The following is a 14,923-nucleotide window of genomic DNA, read 5'->3' on the forward strand; positions in this document are numbered from 1 at the left end:
GGGCAATGGTGCGCCCGCACCTGGAGTACTGTGTTCAGTATTGGTCACCGTACCTTAAGAAGGATATGGCAATACTTGAGAGGGTCCAGAGGAGAGCGACACGAATGATAAAGGGCATGGAAAACCTTTCATACACTGAAAGATTGGAGAGGCTGGAACTCTTCTCCCTGGAAAAGCGGAGACTCAGAGGAGACATGATAGAAACCCACAAGATCATGAAGGGCATAGAGAAAGTAGAGAGAGATAGATTCTTCAAATTTTCAAAACATAAAAGAACAAGAGGGCATTCGGAAAAATTGGAAGGGGATAGATTCAAAACAAATGCTAGGAAGTTTTTCTTTACTCAGCGGGTGGTGGATACCTGGAATGCGCTTCCAGAGGACGTAATAAGGCAGAGTACGGTACTGGGGTTTAAGAAAGGATTGGACAATTTCCTGTTGGAAAAGGGGATAGAGGGGTATAGATAGAGGATTACTGCACAGGTCCTGGACCTGTTGGGCCGCCGCGTGAGCGGACTGCTGGGCGCGATGGACCTCGGGTCTGACCCGGCAGAGGCATTGCTTATGTTCTTATGTTCTTGAAGGATGCTATAGTTGCATTGACCGAATGTGATCTTGGCTTTGCCATCAACTGTTGTTGAGTAGCCATTTTCGATTTAAGTTCTTTGAGCTTCAGTTTACGAATTTCACTTTGGGGTGCAAAATCACCATCAAACTTATTGCTATGCAGAGCCTTATAATGGTGTTCCAGGGAAGAGAGAGAAGGGAGCAGATGCTGGATGGAAGTGGGGCAGAGAGAGAGAGAGGCATGGGCACTGAAAGGAAGTAGGGAGAAGAGAGAGAGGAAAGCAGATGCTGAATGGAAGTGGAGAGAAAGAGGGGGGTAGACACTGGGTGAGAGAGGAGAGAGAGGAAAAAAAATATGCTGCATAGCAGGAGGTAGAGAAAGAGGGCACATATTGGATGGAAAGAGAGAATAAAGAAAAAGGGCACATGCTGGATGGGGGTAAGAGGATAGAGTTAGTGAGATACTGGAGCGGGTGAGGGAAAGAGGTGGCAAGCTGTAGGTAGACAGTGAAAAGAGGGAAACTGAGTACTGGACAGTAAAAAAGAATTTAATCTAGACAGAAGCAGATAATATATTGAGAAGGAAGAAAAGGGAAGGGAGAGGAGAGAGAGATGTCAGACCACAGGAGGAGGGAGGAGGGAAGGAGAGCAAAAGAGAGATGCTAGAGCATGGGGGAAGAGGGATGGAGACAGAGATACCAGATTTGGGGGGAGGAAAGACAGGAGACAGAGATACCAGATCTAAGGGGAGGAAAGGAGATGCCAAAAACCACAGGGGGAGGGGTGGGAGGGAGAGATGGAAGGAAAGGAAACAGAGATGCCAGACCATGGGGTGGGGCAGGAGAGAGACGGGAATAAGATGGATGCTAAACCAATGGGGGTAGGGAGAGTTGAATGGGGGAGGCAGACAGTTTCAGAAAGGGACATAGAAAGAGAGCTGATGCCTAATGGAAAACAGAAACCAAAGATGACAAGGGTAGAAAAAAATTCTGTTTTACTTATTTATTTTTTGCTATGTTGATAAATGTTTATAAATAGAAAATGGAAATAAGGTGATCCTTTTATTGGACTAATTTTAATACATTTTTTACTAACTTTCAGAGAAACCCCCCCCCCTTCCTCAGGTCAGGAAAGGATACTGTAACAGCAGTACACTTTACTGACCTAAGGAGGGAGGTTTTACCTCTGAAAGCTAATTGAAAAACGTATTAGACAACTAAAATGGTATTAGGTTATTTTCATTTTTTGTTTTATTTTTATTTGTTAATTTATAAACTAGTGATTGTTATTTCTCAATTTTTCAAATTTACATCTGTTGTCTTTATATTTTGCATAATATTAGTGGACATGCATCACTGTTTCTGTGGTGTTGCATTGTATGCAGAGTTTGTCTTCCTGGTGATTCAGTTTCTCAAGTTTATTTATAACCATCAAACAAATATCTGGATGGTTTACAATTGCTAAAATTGGAGTTTTAAAAAGAAATTTAAAAAAAGTAAAATAAAGCAACATAATGACAGGATAAAGACAAAGATATGGACGAAGTTTAACTTTTGTTTACATATTTCTATTTTTAGTTTGTGATTACTCATTCCATACTGGGCAAGGGTGTTTCTGTGTTCTGTGTGTATGAAAGACATGGTTTTCTGATAGCACTGACTGTGAGTGTATTGATGTTTTAGTGCTCACTGCAGTGTGTAAGATGATGTCTTTTCCTAGGTACACTCTTGTGTGTCTTGTGGATTATTACTAAAAATCGTGTTTTTCAAATAGAGGAGGGTGTGTTAAAAAATGATCGGCCCGAGTGTCACATATGCTATGTTCGACATTGCTTAGATGGTAACTCCAGCAATTGGGAAATAAGGCCATTGATGGGCAGACACTACGGTTTGGGCCCCCGTTATGGTTAGACATATCTGGATGGGCTGAAATAGGTTTCGACAGCAACTCTAGTAATTGAGGAGTATGTTCAGTGGCAGGCAGACTTCTACTTGTATCCAACACTGGTCTCCCTACCTAAAAAAGGATATAACCCTGCTGGAAAGGTTACAAAGGCGAGCTACAAAGCTAGTAAAAGGTATGGGAAATTTGAGCTACAAAGAACGCCTCAGAAAACTGAGCTTGTTCACTCTGGAGAAAAGAAGAATGCGTGGAGATATGATAGAGACGTTTAAAATACTAAAAGGACTAGATAAAATCCAGCAAGATGCATCGTTATTCACGTTGTCAAATGTGTCTCGGACGAGAGGTCATGTACTGAAGTTGAGAGGCGACAGGCCCAGGACAAATGTCAGGAAGTTCTGTTTCGCACAGCGAGTGGTGGACGCTTGGAACGCTCTCCCGGAGGACGTTGTGACGGAGACCTCCATTATAGGATTCAAGGGCAAGTTGGATGCATACCTCCTTGCAAATCACATTGAGGGATACAGGTAAACAAGGTCTCATTATGAAGCACCTAGTTGGGCCTCTGCGTGTGCGGATCACCGGACTGGATGGACCAAGGGTCTGATTCGGTGAAGGCATTTCTTATGTTCTTATGTTCTTACAGTCTATGCCCTGAAAATGGTAAGGACTGATAAAGTTCAAAAATATAGTGGTATAATAACTGGCTGCTAACAACTATGTTCTAGAGCAGATATGGGCAACTCTGGTCCTCGAGGGCCAGAATCCAGTCGGGTTTTCAGGATTTCCCCAATGAATATTCATTGAAAGCAGTGCATGAAAATAGATCTCATGCATATTCATTGGGGAAATCCTGAAAACCCAATTGGATTCCGGCCCTCGAGGACCAGAGTTGCCCATGTCTGTTCTAGAGGTAGCCACTAAGGCCAGGAGCAAGCGGGGTTCTGTTCTGCCCTATTGCCCCTACTAGACCACCCTACTAGACTTTAGGTAGGCCGGGGAGGGGGGGGAGGGCTATCCTAACGGGGGGGAGGGGGGCTATTCTAAGTGGGGTGGGGAGTGAGAAGAAAAATGGGTCTAAGGAAATTGGAAGGGTTTGGGAAGGGGTCTCTAAGTGGGTGGGAGGGGAAAATGGATCTCACCTGAAGGGGATGGGAAAAGGTATTTTACCATGCTGAGGCGGTGGGAATAGGGTTACCATATGGCTCCAGAAAAAGGAGAACGGATTGAGACATCGGGGTTTTGCTTCCATTGCTTTCAATGAAAATAAAGCCTAGATGTCTCTGTCCTCCTTACTTCCATTGCTTTCAATGGAAGTAAACCTGGATGTCTTAATCCATCCTCCTTTTTCTGGAGCCATAAGGTATCCCTAGGTGGGAGGGGATATAGAGCTCATAAGGTGGGTGGGAAGGGGTACCTTTTCAATGTTATGCAGGTGCTGGCTGATAGCTGGGGGCCCACATAACTTTCTTATGTGGGCGCTGGCTGAATATAAGCTCCAGTGACCACTGCCATCTGAATTAGCCCCAAATGTTCAAGGGGGGCACCCAAACATGGCCCAGTACTGAATATCAGGGACTAATTCTATCCACGGCAGTCAGAATAAAAAAAACCCCAAACACTGACCTCCGTGGGCTCAGTATCGGCCGTTTCCTTTGTTTTACAGAATAAGCTTTTCTTATAGAACAACCCATTAGTATAGTACCGAATATATAAGTGCTTTTTGAATATTCACATCTATATATGCTGACTAAATGTAAAGCACCGCTGAATATACGAGTATATAATTTGAAACTTCTACTCTGGACTTTTTCAAAATATACTCTGCCCATTCTAGTGGATATTGGGCTGTAAATATTTTCCTCATTACACGATACAGGATAAAACCATTAGCATAGCTTCCCCGAAGAGACACATTGACCTTCACTCCATCTTTTCATTCAGCCCCACAGATTACACACAGAGAGACACTGTACTGCTGCCGTCTGCTGCCACAGACACACACCAAGAAACACAGTGACATGCAGACCCACAGATTCATACACATACAGGCACAATGGTATGCTGCGTCTGTTTACAGATGATATGAACCCTGCGATGAATCATATCTCAGTGCGTGCTCCTGAGGGCTGCAGAGAGGAGGTGTTGCGAGGCAGCGATAACGCCGTGGCGAGCCAGAACTGTGCCTGACGACTGAGAATTCCATTTTCTTCTGCCTTTCTTCGGTCGTTTTTCTCCTGCTTATCTGAGCACAGTGTTAGGAAAGATACAGCAAGGAGGCAGAATAAATTGAGTGTGTAGATCACAGCCAGAGCTGGCTGCCTATTGATTTTCAATCCTGGGCAGGCCCATGAATTTGGTTTCCCTTTCCCTTTGTGTCCCTAGCATCTAGGTACATGGTACCAGCTATTCTTTTTTCTTCTTCTTTTGTACGCGCCAGTGTTTTATTTTCCTGATAGCGTGATGGATGTGGCTCCCTGATCCAACGCTGAGAGTAAAAGCTTTGTGTGAAGGACTTGGAAACCTTGTGCCCTGCTTTCTAATGAGTTATGGGCACCAAAAGAAAGGGGGAAAATGTTTTTTTATATCCATGTGAGCTGAATGACAGAGTTGCCAATTGCTACTCTTCTTTTTTTTTTTTCCTTTTATTTTTCATTGATGGTTTTTTTTTTTCTGTCTTGATGTTCTTATTGAGTTTTACAGGATACAGAGAAAACCAAATGCATATACCAGCACAGGAGAAAAAGTCCAGTAGCAGTACAGTGAGAGATAAGCAAAAATTGTAGTCATGCTTTGCTGCATCTCTCTTCAGCCCTGGAAAGAAGGGAATCCCAGCAGATACATTTCAGGTGATATCAAGATGACCTCAATGGAAACTATTTTCCGCTGTCCAAAAGTGCAATCCTTCTGTAAAACAACTGCAGGTCCAGAGTGGGCCAATCTTGCAGTATGAACAGCTCAGATTCTTATAAATATTCAGCCAGCACATTCACTGACTTACTGTAAGTCAAATGCTTGTGCAGGTGTTTCGCTGAATCCTTATATTCTGTATAACTATCTGAATAATGGCACTGAGGGGGCCATGTCTCCAAACACGAGCTTAGTTTTCTGCATACTATGACAATGAACCTGATTGCCAAGCCTGGGCATGTGGAGTATGATCTCAGTTTCTCATTTTCTGCTAATGTATTTTTTGGTTTTTTTTTAATTCTTTATTTATAAGTTTCAACATTTGACAATCTTTAAAAGTCAGAAAAAAATACAATGTAAAATGAAAATAGAACTCCAAATTATTTAAAAGGTATCACCTTATTACAAAGTATAGTTAGTCCACAGTATATCTCGGGGAGGTAGCTGAAGATAAACTGAGATAAAATCTAGTAAATATATCAAGAAGAACTACCGTATTTTCACGCATATAACGCGCGCGTTATACGCGTTTTTACCTACCGCGCATACCCCTCGCGCGTTATATGCGTGAGCGCGGTATACCAAAGTTTTAAAACATAGTTCCCACCCCGCCCGACGCCCGATTCACCCCCCCAGCAGGACCGCTCGCACCCCCACCCCGAACGACCGCTCGCACGCGCTCCCATCCGCACCCGCATCCACGATCGGAGCAAGAGGGAGCCCAAGCCCTCTTGCCCGGCCGACTCCCCGACGTCCGATACATCCCCCCCCCCCGGCAGGACCACTCGCACCCCCACCCCGAACGACCGCTCGCACGCGCTCACACCCGCTTCCACGATCGGAGCAAGAGGGAGCCCAAGCCCTCTTGCCCGGCCGACTCCCCGACGTCCGATACATCCCCCCCCCCCGGCAGGACCACTCGCACCCCCACACCGAACGACCGCCGACTTCCCGACAATATCGGGCCAGAAGGGAGCCCAAACCCTCCTGGCCACGGCGACCCCCTAACCCCACCCCGCACTACATTACGGGCAGGAGGGATCCCAGGCCCTCCTGCCCTCGACGCAAACCCCCCTCCCCCCCAAGAACCTCCGACCGCCCCCCAGCCGACCCGCGATCCCCCTGGCGACCCCCACGACCCCCCCACCCCCTTCCCCGTACCTTTAGTAGTTGGCCGGACAGACGGGAGCCAAACCCGCCTGTCCGGCAGGCAGCCAACGAAGGAATGAGGCCGGATTGGCCCATCCATCCTAAAGCTCCGCCTACTGGTGGGGCCTAAGGCGCGTGGGCCAATCAGAATAGGCCCTGGAGCCTTAGGTCCCACCTGGGGGCGCGGCCTGAGGCACATGGGCCCAACCCGACCATGTGCCTCAGGCCGCGCCCCCAGGTGGGACCTAAGGCTCCAGGGCCTATTCTGATTGGCCCACGCGCCTTAGGCCCCACCAGTAGGCGGAGCTTTAGGATGGATGGGCCAATCCGGCCTCATTCCTTCGTTGGCTGCCTGCCGGACAGGCGGGTTTGGCTCCCGTCTGTCCGGCCAACTACTAAAGGTACGGGGAAGGGGGGTGGGGGGGTCGTGGGGGTCGCCAGGGGGATCGCGGGTCGGCTGGGGGGCGGTCGGAGGTTCTTGGGGGGGAGGGGGGTTTGCGTCGAGGGCAGGAGGGCCTGGGATCCCTCCTGCCCGTAATGTAGTGCGGGGTGGGGTTAGGGGGTCGCCGTGGCCAGGAGGATTTGGGCTCCCTCCTGGCCCGATATTGTTGGGGAGTCGGCGGTCCTTCGGGGGGGGGGGAGGGATGTATCGGACGTCGGGGGGGGGCATCAGGCTTTCAGGAGGGGGACAGACCTTCAAGGGGGGACAGTGCACGGAAGTCAGGGGGGGTGAACGGAGAGTCGGGACAGCGCACGGAAAGTCAGGGCGGGCGAAAGGAGCGTCGGGCAGCATGCGCGGTATACCCGTGAGCGCGGTATATCAAAGTTTTTGTGCAAATCATCGTGATTTCTGCGCGCTATATCCGTGTGCGCGTTTTATACGGGTGCGTGTTATTTGCGTGAAAATACGGTATATCAACCTGACTGCCTATGAATATTTCTTTTACATTACATTACATTTGTGATTTCTATTCCGCCGTTACCTTGCGGTTCAAGGTGGATTACATAAGGATATATCTGGCCATTTCCGGAGGAATTTGAGAATAGTGAGGGTGGTTCGAAGAGATGAGGAGGTTCTTGTGACGTTAGATTGTTTTTGAGAATAGTGATGGTGTTAGGTTGATTTCAAGGAATTGTTGGGTAGTAGGGTTTTTTGAATAGTATGGTTTTTATTTCTTTTCTGAATGTTCAGCAAGGTGGAGAGTTGGTGGTCCAATCTCGCTGCTTGTGTAGCCAGTAGGCCATCGTACAGTTGTTTACGTTTGACTTCTGTGATTGGAGGATATGTGAATGGAAAGTGGGTTTTTTTTCTGAGCTATGTGAAAACAGCAAAACTCATATAGAAGGCACAGATTGCTTTCTATCTGAAATAAACTTAGAGGCAACTGCTACGATTCAAAGAAAACATATCTATTATCTTTATATGTCAAAACACACTTGCAGGGATATCTTGAGTGCAAAAGTTGCCCCTAACTGAACTACCTGGGGTCTCAAAATGAGAAATTGTTTCCTTCTCTTCTGGGTAGAACAAGAGGCATCTGAATACATTCTTATAATATTAGTCAAAAAGAGAACATCTTTGTATTTGAAAAACATCTTAAGCATCCATTCCCTATTAGAATCAATAGCAAACTGAACAATTAATGTTGCTGATACTCGAGCCTCAGTATCCTCTCCAAGAAATTAGTCAAATCCAAACTATCAGCAGAAACATTCTGCTGGTTGGGATTTTGCGATTTAATTCTCGTTGGAAGGTAATATATTTTAGAGAGAGGTGGGTATGAGGTTTCTGGGACTTTCAGAATTTCAGTCAAATATCTTTTAAACATTTCCAAGGCAGTTAGTTATAGGTTGACCTTTCGGGAAGTTAAAAATCCAGAGATTACATCTCCTAATGAGTTTTCCATTATTTCTTGTTTAAAGTGCAAACTACCACGGTCCTTGGCCCTAGTAAGAGCTTGTACTTCCAAAGTTTTTATTTTAGTATCAAAGAACCTCGATTTACTCTCCAAACTTGTTACCTTAATTTTAAGTTTTAAATTCTCTGAAAGCACAGTAGTACACCGGGTAGAAAGTTGCTGAATTTGGTTGCCAAGAGAAGCTTGCATATTCGATATAGCATCCCAAATCGATTCCATGTATAGACCCTGGGCCTCTGTAAGGGAACAATCCCTGCTCAAGAGCTCCCTGCATCACCCAATGTATCTGAGCTTGCTTCGGTTGTGAGGGAAACTTTGTGAGCTTGCTGTAATCTCGCCTCCGACTGCTCAGATGTTGATTGCTCCTCTTACCCCCTTCCAGAGTCGATCCTCCCGCTCTCTGAGGCCAGTAAGAGGGTTACTCGGGCCGGGACATCCAAAAATGACTCCTCCGACATGTCGGGACAACTAGGCGAACTTTGCTCTTTGGAGGACAGAGTAACTCCCTCAAAGGAGAGTTCACGCGCCTCAGTTTGCACATTCTCTCCAGCTGTGGAAACCTCCGATTGTTGTATTCTTGTGCTGCGGTCCACAAAGGCATCCATCGGGCCAGTTTGCAAGACAGGTTCATCCGGGAAAACCCGAACTTTGGACTTTTTTTTTTACCATCCAGTAAGGGGAAAAATTCTCATCAACAGCGGGAGCCTCAGGCCGTCATCTTAGGTAAATCCTCCCCTACATTCTGCTAATGTTTCATGTAATATTTGCATCATGCCAAAGAAAGCTTCCTTCTGGAGTTCATAAGAACTATCAACCTATCAAAATGTGCTTGAAAATTTATTTTAATCAGGCCTGTGGCTCCCAATACAATGGGAAATAGTTCTATATTTTTCTTGGAATTTTTTTTTCCATAAATATTTTATTGAAATTTTATTAAAACAATGCAATATAAGTGAAAAAAACAATTTCAATAAACCCTATCAATGTTCTGGCGTTTTTCTCCTTTACTGCTACATATGTCTGATTTATTTGCATCCAGCTTTATCAATCAGAATAGGGATGTCCCAAGTAATCATAAGTTCTTTATTCTCCATAATTCTCTTCGGGTCATGATTCCAATGCTTTTCTAGCAGAGCAAAATAATGTTTCCAGTTTCCAGTAGATGAGATGTGTCACCTTGTTGTGCCTTTCTATATAGAAATTTTCTGTCATCAGAACTTCATAGCCAGCTAGGAGATGGATGATGCGTTTCCAGATCTTTCTTATCGAATCTGCATATGTTTCTTGTATTAGTTTTTTTTTTTCTATGCAGGCTGTGAACTATTTCATCTGTAATCAACTATCCTGGGCTGCAACTACTATTTTTCAGGTCACCTCTCCTTAATGTTTCATGTGTCTAGTTTTGCTCAATGAATTGTTCCTGGAGTAATACTTTGTATTTCCCACTGTACTTATGCATTTGCCAATTCCTCATTTGCTGATCTAATTCCTTGAAGAGGGTTTTTTTTTGGTTTTTTTTTTTTAATTCCTTCACAAATTCTGCTGCTTTCTTACATATTAGGGGCATTTTCAAAAAACTAAAATGTCTGAAAATGGCATAAATCGGCACTTAAGACATCCTATGTGCCAGAACATCCAAGTGATAATCTTTTAAACTGTCTTTCTGGACATCTTGCAAGGCGGGGGTGGGGGGAGGGGTGTTGGAGGCATGTTCTGGGCAGACTTGTGGTAATAATTAAACATTTCCCAAGACATCCTGGATGGAATTTAGATGTTCTGAGCTTAACCTGTTTTGAAGGCATCTAAGTACCAAAAAGAGACCACTGATCATATGACTACTGGAGATATTAACTTATGCCCCGCCCCCCCTCCCCGTACTCCCTCAGCTTGTTCAAGTTTCATAATGGAGATAGATTCTCGACATTTACTTTATTTCAACACCTTTTGCATATTTGGATTTGATGATGCTATGAAGTAAGCCTGAAGGCCTATGATAGTAGCTGTATAGGTAGAATTTATTTCTATTTCTATTATTTGTCCTTTGGTTTAGGGAATATAATCTTAGTATACAGTACACTGTTTCTTCTAAATGATCACAAGGGCATGGAAGAGCTGTCTTATACATAAAACCAGTTTTTCAAGACTTAAGTGGTATTAGAGTGCAGGAATTATCATCTGATTAATGGCTTGTATGTTATTCCATGATGTTAATGCATTCTTTAATAACAGTTTTAGTCTACTGTAAAATTCGTTACTGATCTTTTCTCTCAGTGATTCATGCTTGATTGACTCTCCTTCTACTTTAACATAATTGCATACACCTTCCTATTGAGGTTACTTTATCTCATAGTCATTAGTCAAAGAGATGTTTTCAGTTCTACTCAATTTTTCTCAAAGGAAGGTTGATATAGCACATTTGTCCAGACCAAAAAATCATCTTGATGTCATCTGAGATTTTCATTACACAAAATTGTTCCATGAATCGTTGGCCAATGAACCTGTACCAACTTTAGGATTGAGAGTAAACCATAGCCCAAAGAATTATTATTTATTTATTTCATTCATTTTCTATCCCGTTTTCCCCAGGGAGCTCAAAACGGGTTACAAGTCAGACATACATAAAATACAGTTAAAAGGTTACAATATGACAGTTACAAAACAATTTTTACGATACAAGTTTGTTAATGAGTACGTAGTAGCAGTAAGTACACTTGTACAACTACGCTACTGGTATTCTGGTAGAGCTGTTTGCTGCCAGTGGTCACACAGTGGCACTGCCCTGAACTCTTCTGATCAAAGACTGGCATGCCTCCCCCCTCCCAATGAGCAACCTAACCCTCCTATACCTTGAGATCTTTACTCCCTGATAAGGGCATGACCTCCTGATCCCAGGATAGACCTCAACCCCCAATCCAAACAGATTACCCCCTCCCCCAATCCAAGGTCCAGTCCCCAATCAAAGCCTGATCCCCATGATCCATACACTCCCTGATCCAAGGGCCAACATCCCATTCCCATTTCCAGAAGCCCTGCTCTGACAGGAAACTTAACTGAGAGTCATCAGTAGTCCCACACAGCAGCAATCCTACTCCACTGCCATCTGGGTTGACCACCATAAATCCAAAATGGCACTAATGGCAATGGAGAAGGATTGCTGCTGCCTGGGACCACTGATCCACCATAGTTGACCCCCCCCCCAGTTAAGTCCCTGAGGGGTTGGGTATGGAAGTGTGCAGAAGGCAGTGTTTTCTGTTAGAAGGCAGGGCTTCTGAAATGTGGGCAGGATGTATGTATTGGGGGGGAGAGTTGACCTTGAATAATGGGGATGTAGTTTGGATCAGGGGAGTCACAAGTATTGATTGGGGCCTCTTGCATTAATGTCAATTAGGAGCTTGTTAGCTTATTAAGATACATATATTAACTGATTCTATTCTATAAATTGTGTGTGCAGCTTTGAGTTCTAGTTGCAGAATTGAGTGTGCAATGTTATAGAATTAAACGGCATGGAGTAGATTTTATATTTGGCACCTAAAGAAATCAGTGCCGAAAACAACCCGCTGGGCACAATTCTATAAACGGTGCTCAAAGTTACGTCATTTGGAGAATAGCATTTAGCACTAAGCACCATGCGTAACTGTGGATGTGGTCATGTACACCAATGGAAACATGGTGCAAATCCCCATGCCTAAATTGGGCACAGAACCCACTTATTCTATAACTACCCTGTTTCCCCGAAAATAAGACCTAGCATATTTTTAAAAGATGCTCCTAATATAAGCCTTACCCCAAAAATAAGCCCTAGTTAATATCGACCCCCGAAGCCCCCCCCCAAATGTCCCAGACACTCTCTGATTCCATCCCTGACACTAGTACTGCCTGATTCGCTGAAAAAATCGGACTCGTCAATTCAGCGATCCCCACCCCGGTGAGACCTGCCGTCACTGCTGTTTTTGGAGGCCTTGGAATGGAGGCATGTCAGTCTCACGGTGGGAGGGTCAGTGGGGTTCTGCTGCATAAGGGGATGGGAGGGGAGATAGAAAGATGCTGCACAAGGGGGATGGGTGACAGGGGAGGAAAGTTGCTGCACATGTTGGGGTGGGGAGAAAAGAAAGAGGAAGAATTGGGGTGGAGGAGAGGATTGTTGTACATGAAAAAAAAAATAAGACACCCCCACAAAAAAAATAGGCCCTAATGTGTTTTTTGGTCCCAAAGTTAATATAAGACACTGTCTTATTTTTGGGGAAACACGATTTGTGCGTAAGTTCAACGAATACCCCTGATTCACCCAACTCTTCCATTTTTGCACCCCTTTTTTGAATTCACACATAAAATGTAAGTGTAGATTCTGTGCCTAAATTTGCACACATACATATGAATTAAATCCAATTAGTGCCAATAATTGCTTAATAAGATCCCAATTCTCAACACTAATTGGTTTGTTAATCATTTAAATTGCACGTGCAGATTGGAAGTGTGCCCAAATTGGGCATTTTTATAAAATTCATAATTTTATAGATTTTTTAAAATAGAATTCAAGGGCATATGTGTAGTAGCATAACAAAGGCGTCGTGAGGATGAGATGTCAATAATTTAGCCACGGGTGGCTGAATTATTGACAACTCATCCTCACGACACCTTTGTTGTGCCTTGATTGTCTCATCATTGAGAAATCCTTGAGCTCTCTTTTTGATATATGTAGTAGCAACATCAAAATATGTATAGCAAGAATCTATGTATACAGTAAAACCTTGAATTGCAAGTAACTTGGTTTGCAAGTGTTTTGCAAGACAAGCAAAACATTTTATTAAATTTTAACTTGATATACAAGCAGTGTCTTGCAATACAAGTACATACAGTATACACACATCACAACTGAGCTGATGGTTCTTCTCTCTCTGATGCTGCAGGAGTGTAGTGACTGTTCTAAACAAACAAGGTCTTGCAATACGAGTACGTATAGTATACACCCGTCATATCATCACAACTGAGCTGATGGTTCTTCTCTCTCTCACGCTGCGAGAGTGTAGTGGCTGTTCTAAACGAGCAAAGTCTTGCAATACGAGTACATACAGTATACACACGTCACATCATCACAACTGAGCCGATAGTTCTTCTCTCTCTGACACCGCGGGAGTGTAGTGACTGTTCTAAACAAACAAGGTCTTGCAATACGAGTACGTATAGTATACACCCGTCATATCATCACAACTGAGCTGATGGTTCTTCTCTCTCTCACGCTGCGAGAGTGTAGTGGCTGTTCTAAACGAGCAAAGTCTTGCAATACGAGTACATACAGTATACACGCGTCACATCATCACAACTGAGCCGATAGTTCTTCTCTCTCTGACACCGCGGGAGTGTAGTGACTGTTCTAAACAAACAAGGTCTTGCAATACGAGTACGTATAGTATACACCCGTCATATCATCACAACTGAGCTGATGGTTCTTCTCTCTCTCACGCTGCGAGAGTGTAGTGGCTGTTCTAAACTAGCAAAGTCTTGCAATACGAGTACATACAGTATACACACGTCACATCATCACAACTGAGCCGATAGTTCTTCTCTCTCTGACACCGCGGGAGTGTAGTGACTGTTCTAAACAAACAAGGTCTTGCAATACGAGTACGTATAGTATACACCCGTCATATCATCACAACTGAGCTGATGGTTCTTCTCTCTCTCACGCTGCGAGAGTGTAGTGGCTGTTCTAAACGAGCAAAGTCTTGCAATACGAGTACATACAGTATACACACATCACATCATCACAACTGAGCCGATAGTTCTTCTCTCTCAGACACCGAGGGAGTGTAGTGACTGTTCTAAACAAACAAGGTCTTGCAATACGAGTACGTATAGCATTTTGCACTAAAGTTTTGGGGTTGTGGAATGAATCCTCTGAGTTACTATTATTTCCTATGGGGAAATTTGCTTTGATATACGAGTGCTTTGTATTGCAAGCGTGCTTCTGGAACGAATTATGCTCGCAAACCAAGGTTTCACTGTACATGAAATAGAAAATGAATGAGTGCAATAAGCTGCACGGGTCTGTCATTTCAAGTAGTAATTGAAAGTTTTATATATAGTACACTCTTCGTCTGCTGGGGACAGTATATGCTCTTAATTGTTTATAACTAACATAAGGCCATGAAATCTCCCATCTGTGATAGCTTTCAAAGTCGTTCGTAGGGTTTCTTTTTTTCATTTATATAGCATGAACCACGCGTATGCTTGTTATTTCTAATTCACATTTTCCTCAAGCATCAGCAAGAACTGCTCAGTGGTGAAGAGGAAAGAGAAAGGATGGAAGATCAGATATAGGCCGCTCTGTGACCTCTTCTCCATCTGTATGTTGTAATCACTGATTGTACAGCTATTCTTCACTGTGAACCGCCTAGAAGTCGCAAGATTATGGCGGTATAGAAAAATAAAGTTATTATTATTATATAGTAACACAAAAGAGGTAGAGAGAAACTATTG

The 14,923-nt window shown here is 44.0% G+C and overlaps 1 protein-coding gene across 3 annotated transcripts in view; it reads left to right on the plus strand.

Moving 5' to 3' along the window:
* Positions 1–14,923, plus strand: part of LINGO1 (leucine rich repeat and Ig domain containing 1) — a 1,785,251-nt gene that overhangs the window by 784,546 nt on the left and 985,782 nt on the right. The gene's annotated exons all lie outside the window — the stretch shown is intronic.

This window comes from Geotrypetes seraphini, chromosome 14 (genome assembly GCF_902459505.1).
Source record: "Geotrypetes seraphini chromosome 14, aGeoSer1.1, whole genome shotgun sequence".
Lineage (NCBI taxonomy): Eukaryota > Metazoa > Chordata > Amphibia > Gymnophiona > Dermophiidae > Geotrypetes > Geotrypetes seraphini.